Source organism: Mirounga angustirostris, unplaced genomic scaffold, assembly GCF_029215605.1.
Source record: "Mirounga angustirostris isolate CCGP_5_RB_7025 unplaced genomic scaffold, mMirAng1.0.hap1 SCAF_5, whole genome shotgun sequence".
Lineage (NCBI taxonomy): Eukaryota > Metazoa > Chordata > Mammalia > Carnivora > Phocidae > Mirounga > Mirounga angustirostris.
In genome coordinates, this window is record NW_026991713.1 from 27471525 (window position 1) to 27478600 (window position 7076).

General features: G+C 42.8%; 1 non-coding gene across 1 annotated transcript; it reads right to left on the minus strand.

Annotated features, from left to right (window-relative positions):
• Positions 1–6765: 6765 nt before the first annotated feature.
• LOC123845070 (U6 spliceosomal RNA) lies at positions 6766–6872 on the minus strand. The gene has a single exon (XR_006790917.1). It is a non-coding gene; the product is annotated as a U6 spliceosomal RNA (small nuclear RNA).
• Positions 6873–7076: the final 204 nt, after the last annotated feature.

Sequence of the window (7076 nt, forward strand, 5' to 3'; positions counted from 1 at the left end):
GCTGTGGTTCTCATCAAGGCTGGAAACGATGGAGAAGGAAGCAGACACTGCAGGTGCAGAAAGGCTGGGGGTGGAACCAGTGGAAAGAAGAGGCATGTGGGGGGTGGCGGGCTGGGGGGGCCTTCGTCTGTGGGCTTCGTGGCTGATTCCCATGCTGATTCACTGGCAGCTGCACTCCAGCTAGGGTGGCTGGGAGCTCCAGGAACGGATTTCCTCAAAGCACAGGCCATTGCCCCAGATTTCCATGCCTCAGGGGACAGCTCTGGCTGCCAGCACTCACTGGTATTCAGGGTAAGTATAAAAATATCCGATTTCCTGTCCCCCCCCCCCCCAATAACGATCAGGCAAGAACCATCAGTGGTAAACTATTTAGTAAGATACAGGCAGGGATAATTGGAAGCTTTTAGAGTTTTGAAAGGCCTCAGAAAAGAGAAGATATTTGATGATTCTCAAAGTAGCTCTAAGTTTTTCTTTCATCTCCTAATTGGCTTTATTTTTTTAGGTGCATTTGGGAAGAAAAGAACATCTCTGTCAAGAAAGATTGGACATAAAAGGCCTTTTCATGGATGAGTCCAGATCAATGGAGCCCGCTTCTGTTTTATAATAAGTATCCAATGTGTTTAGGGGAACAGTGAAGGGAATTCAGGGCCCCAGACAAAAAGCATTCTTCTCATAAATCTGTCTTGGGGGCCATAGCACTGGGCTGGGCAGCCAACGTCTGTGGAATCTTGGGAAATTTACGTAAGCTCCCTAAGCCTCATCTGTGAAATGCGGAGAACAAGAGCGACTATCTTGTCAGGTTGCTGAGGGGTTTTGATGAGCTAATCTGCACAAAGTGCTCAGAATAGCATCTGCCGTTTCTCGAACACTCAGTCTGTGGTAGGTAGAACCCTTAGCCTTTGTTTAGTTTAAACACACAAACAGACCTCGCATGAAGTTCCCAGCCTCTTTCTCGGTCTCTTCCTAACTAGGAGCACTGACGGACTCCCATCAGTGTTTGCCACCACAACATGCAGCCCCACGTTGTACGGAGGGTAAATTCATCCCACTGCCTTCATCCCCCAGGTCCAGGCAGCCCATAGCATGACCCAGATTTCAGTTCTCCAGCCACGCTGTTTAGATCAGAACAGAGTAGGAGAATGCACGTCAGCTCCAGACAGGACTGTGTCTGCCCTGAATGACCGTATCTTCCAGCAAGTTGCCTCATTTGTCTAAGCTCCTGAAAAATGAGGATCATGTCAGATCTCACAGGGGGATTGTAAAAACAAAGAGGTCATAGATGACCAGCAGGCAGCACAGTGCCTGGCCATTGCCAGGGCTAGAGAAGGAATCACCTTTTCACCTTTATTATTACGATTATGTATTATTATTGTGTGTTATAATTATTATATGTATTATAATTATTACATGTTATAAGCATTACATTTATAATCATTATATTTATTGTATATATTAATAATATTATTATTAACTATCAGTGATGATGCTTTTGTTCTGTACTATGGGGCTGTGGAGGCGGGTGCACCTTCCATTCCTCCAGAGCCTCCCCCGATTCCTCAGCTTTGTCTCATGATGCTAACAGCTCCCCAGCAACGGAAAATTGCCCTGAAGACTTAGAAATAGTTCTGGTATGAAGAGCATTGGATTTTTGTTTGTTTGTTTGTTTCCCGAAGACCTCTATCCAGGTTCTTTTTGGCCACCTACTGGCCATGTGACCTTGTAAAGTCACATAATCTTTCTGAGCCTCAGGGACATATGGGGACAATGTAATTACCTTCATAGTTTGGTGCTAAGGAGTAAAAGAGATGTTTGAGCAAGTGGCTGGTAAAGCATTATGCATTGTAAAGTATTATATGTTATCATTACAACATGGCACCCCCTAGTCCTTTTCCCTAAATATCTCCGGGGCTATACATATTCCACAGGTAAATGCAAACCAACTGATGTGGGGTTTTCCACAGTTACTTGAAAGCAGTGGCTGAGCTTGGTTTAAATTAATCTCTGCCTTAGCTTGGAAGGGAGAGCAATGGACCTAGATCCTCCCCAGTTTGGGGGCCTAGCCAGGAGTCCAATCCCTCAGCTTCCAGGGAAAGCTTTTGCAACAGTATTATTCATTCGTTTGGAAATCTAATGAACTTCCAGTTTGAGTAGCAAATTAAACAGGCTGAAAGGCTGAAGCTATAAAAATGGAGCCAAGTCTCCTCCCAAAGATCATTCCTCTTTTCTTGACCCCACCACACCCAGGCTTTCTGGAACCTCCAGGCCACGGCAAAGGCATGCTGAATCACGGTGAAGTGTTTGGGAACTCTGGCAGCCTTCCCTCCCATGCCTCTGAGGTGATGCTCTGGCAGGGGCTTTTTGCAGCTGCAGGGAAGAGCTGGTTTTCTGGAAAGGCTGGGGCCATTTTCTCTGGATCCTACAGAAGGGCTCTGGCATGATGCTGAAAAGGTACAGTTCAGGCTAAAGAAATATCAAAAGTTGGGGGTGGGAGTCAAAGGAACTAGGGAAGTCAGGGAAAATTCTTTCCAGTTTCTCTAATTAGCAAATGCTTAAGTGCCCCAGCAGAAATTCCCTGTGGGTCTGATGCTTTGGGACCCATAGTCACCATGTTGTCCAACTCCAGGAGCAGCATTTACTCTGTGCTCCGTGATGTGCTCTGGGGGCCGCCATTCCCATAGACTACAGTGTAAATGGGGCTCCAGGCTTTTGTGCAATAGTATTTTCCTGGGACCAAATCCTACAAAAGCCAAACTTCTGGTCACAAAGCCTCAGTTCTTGTTCTATTTTCTCCTTGCAGTGTGCCAATTTCTTCCACAAACAAACCAATGAACAAATCAAGCATTTTTAAGCCTTACCCAAATTTCAGGAAAGATGCACTAATGTTTCCACATGTGCACCACTTAAAATTCCTAAATGTGCAGCGGACACTTCTCTTTCTCATCAGCTTTACCATGAGCTCGGACACTGAAAACTGAAAGTCACCATTATCAGGCAGGAGCTGTGACCATGTGGATGGAAACAGGTCATCTTCACGATGAACATTTTTTAAACAAAAATGGTATTCCCACCATAAATAGGTAACTCCTCAATAAGCCAATCCCCCCGCCTCTCATACTTAAAGAAAATTCTACTTAGGACATCTTAGTTTAATTCATCTTTTATTTCTGTTTATGCTTTACTGAGACTTACACACCCTGCATGGGTCCTGATCACAAGCATCGTCCTTGGATTTCGGTGCTCATGTTGGTTGATGTGAAGCTGGCGTCGGTAGTACATGAGTAAAGTAATAACATTTAACTCTTCAATCCTCCAAATTATCCATAAGCTTAATTCTCCTGCTGGCTTCTAAAAATACAGTGTTAAATTTGGGGGCGCCTCAGTGTTCTTGTAGAAAATCTGATGAAGAGTTAAATGTTGTTACTTTAATCTTGTAGAACTTTAATCTGGTCTTAAACCTGCTACAATGACTTCACATGTGTAAGCCATCTCAAGTTTATTTTCGAATAAGGCAGATGGCCAATCCGTACTCATACGTTCACATATGTAAGGGTCGAACTGAGCACACACACACGACGTGCCACCAACTCAGGAAAGCAGTTCTTAGGAGAGAGTTACTCTTCTCTCGTCGCTAGTGCTTCTGCCTCCTTACTGGGAGACACTCTCTTCAGGATTCCATAGCACCTACCATGTTGCTAAACCTAAGTGCTCCTTGATAGATTTATTGATTAAAATAATGAGTAATGGGTCCCACCAAGGGATTTCCAATAGTATCATAATGTGATGGAACGAGAGAAGGCAGGCACACATGCTTCCTGCTAACAGGACAACTATGGTGTGCTGAGAAAACAGATACAGCCTAAAAATCCACTAAAGGAAGTGACAGTAGTGAAGACAGAGATAACAAAAGCCCAGAAAACTATTTTGTGGTAGGACCTCAGAGGACAAGACGAGGACAAGATGCAATGGGGAGAAAGGTCAAGTTTCGGCTTCAGCAAGAAGTAAGCAGGGGGCTTTGATCTCTGGGCAGGAAAGACCTGGAGATAGCAGAGGGCGCTGAGATGCTTGACAAATGCCATGACCAAGAGGCAAGTGTTGAGCCCTTGAAGAGTCAGGCTTAGAAATCCAGTTCCATAACATGTTAGCTCGGTGACCTTGGCCAATTATCTGACCTCTCCAAGCCTCCTTTTCCTTCTCAGTGACTCACGGAGATGGCTCATGTGTGATTAACAAATGCCCCAGTCTTCCCCCACGGAGCTTCTTGTGAGGTGCCATGGTGTTCCTGTTCATCCAGTTCCCTCCTGGGGGAAGATTATAGGTCCCCACTCTACTGACGGTGAGTTTGGCCATGTGACTTTCTTTGACCTTTGAAGTGTGAACAGCCATGCCAGGGGTTGCGTTAGGCAGAAACCTGAAGAGTCAGTGAGTGTTCTGCCCTAATCTCTTCTGTCTTTGCCATGAAGACTGGTGACATTCCAGGGGGTGGCTGCTCCCTCAGCATGGGTCCCAGAGCAGGGACACCAAGCCACTGAAATTTGGGGGTTGTTACTGGGTACAAAAATGAATTTTACCTGATTGATATAGGACCACTTAAATTTAGGAAAGGCTTTTACAACACATCTTTGCCCATTTGTAACATAATATGAAGCATTCCCATGTGGGCTATATTACAGATTTTGAGTAAAGAGTCTATTAATGCCCCATGCTTTAGTAGGCTGCAAGTGCTCTTATGCTGTGGTCTGAATATTTGTGTCCCCTCAAGTTCATATGTCAAATACTAACCCTTAATGTGATGGTATTCAGAGGTAGGCCCTTAGGAGACTAGGTCATGAGGGTGGAGCCCTTGTAAATGGGATCAGTGCCTTTATAAAAGATGTTCCAGAGAGATCTCTGGTTCCTTCAGCCATGTGAGGATACAATGGGAAATCGGTGATCTAGAAAAGGACTCTCTCCTGACCATGCTGGAACACTAATCTCAGACTTCCACCTTTTGGAACTATGAGAAATACATTTCTGTTGTTTAAGACCTGCCCACTCTGTGATATTTTGTTACAGCAGCCTGAGCAGACAAATACAATTTAGGTGTTTTAATGAGAAGTTGATATTTCTCCAGACTATTTACTAAAAACTGAATTTAAACATGTTCTGAAGGATTGAGAGATCCTGAGATTTTTATCTAATTCCCAACACACTACATTCTTTCCCTTGTTTTTCAAAGCATTTCTTATTCAAATCTGTTTTCAAAGTTTACCAAAGATCTCCCTACTCTCACCTAATTTCATGCTTGCCTCACCTTATTAAATACTGCTTCATCTCTCACCGCAAGCGTCATTGCCTCCCAAAGAATGTCCTATCTGTAACTACCTCCCCATCTGCCCCAATCTTGAAGCTCTTTCATAATAACTCTGTTCCTTTCTCTCCAGTATTTATCTCAATTTGATTATATCATTAACATCATTATTGGATCAATTTCTTCCCCACTGGACTGAAAACTCCCCCAAACGAGGGATTGTGTGTAACTTTGCAGATTCGCGTACACAGGCTTTCAGCCCTACACCTAAGCACTTAGTAAGTGCTCAATACATTTCCATCTATGTTGTTTTTTTTTTTTTTTGAATGGCTTGTAAAAATTAAAATCTTGCTCCATAAGGATAGGGATTGGGTTTAAAAGGTCAAAGTAAAAAAATGGGGGAGGAGGTCTAAATATTTACTCAGGAAATAAATAGTATTTATCATACCAGAGGTGTAGGTTTTCCTCTCTTCTTCTCCTCCATACAGAAGTCTTATTAAGGGTGTTGATCAATGTGAAGGTTTATTTTGTTCCTTTCTAGAGCCTGGCACTTTGTTAGAAGAATAACTGAACCATGTAATTAGCGTCACAAACCGTTGCCATGAATATTGCTTTAGGTTGAAGTAATTTTTAAAAACAGACTTGGAAATGGTGTTTCCATGCATGCAGAATTTTGTGTTCATAAAACCCACACAGGAGAGGTGACAGTAGCTAACAGAAGCAGCAAGTTATTCTGGAAAATGCTGACTGGCAGAGGAAAGGATGTCTCCTTCGTGGGAGGGTGCTCAGGGAACCTTCTCAGGCACAGTAGCACATGCGCACTAAATCAAGTAGACGTAAACAACTCTCCTGGGAGGTGGGTGAATTTATTGCACGGAGCTGGGTCGTCCCAGAAGGATTTTAGCTTTGTGAACTCAGAAATGATATCCATCGGCAGGGAGGTCTCCGTAGGCTTGGCATAGTCCTTGATGATGCTAGAAAAACTGTTCACAAAACCAAAGCTTGTCTAGGGCCAGGAAGAAAGAAAACAAGAGTAGGTACCCTTCCGGGGGTAAGGAATCAAAAATTGATGACCTTCGAATATTGCTCTTACAGATGTTTTCCATTTTGAACTTATCTCCTGGCAAAATTCAAAAACTTCTTTTTCTCCACTCTCCAATATATATTTTCTTATGTCTTGTAAATAAATTCTTGTTGGCATCTCTCTTCCTTTTTAGAAGGAAGATATTATTTATTTTGAATATATGTGAGAAAAGGACATTTATGTGAAAATAAATATTTATGAAGATGATGGAGATCTTAAGAATGTGTTTAACTTTTATTTGTATTCAGCATTATTTATTGAGGAAATTCATATATTCCAAATTGCTTATTGAGTCCTCCCAGACACCAGGCATTGTTTTAGGTCTTCTGGATACAGAAGTGAACCAGAAGGGTTCCTGAGTAGATTCTAGATGTTCCAGAGCTTGTATTGTAGAAAAAATATGGAATGCGTCACAAATTTATGCATCATCTTTGTGCAGGGGTCATGCTGATCTTCTCTGTATGGTTCTAGTTTTAGTATGTGTGCCACTGAAGCAAACACTATGTTTACTTCTTAAATGGCCATAGCGAGACGGAAAATGCTACCGAAGGCTCACTAATATCTGCAAACTATCGGAAAGATGTCAATGGACATTTAGATTTCCTGCTTATTAACCCGAACTCCTGATCATAAGATTATATGGGAAGGGAATACAGAACACAAGCCACAATAATGGAATAAGCATACATTTTATGATCCTCTGGT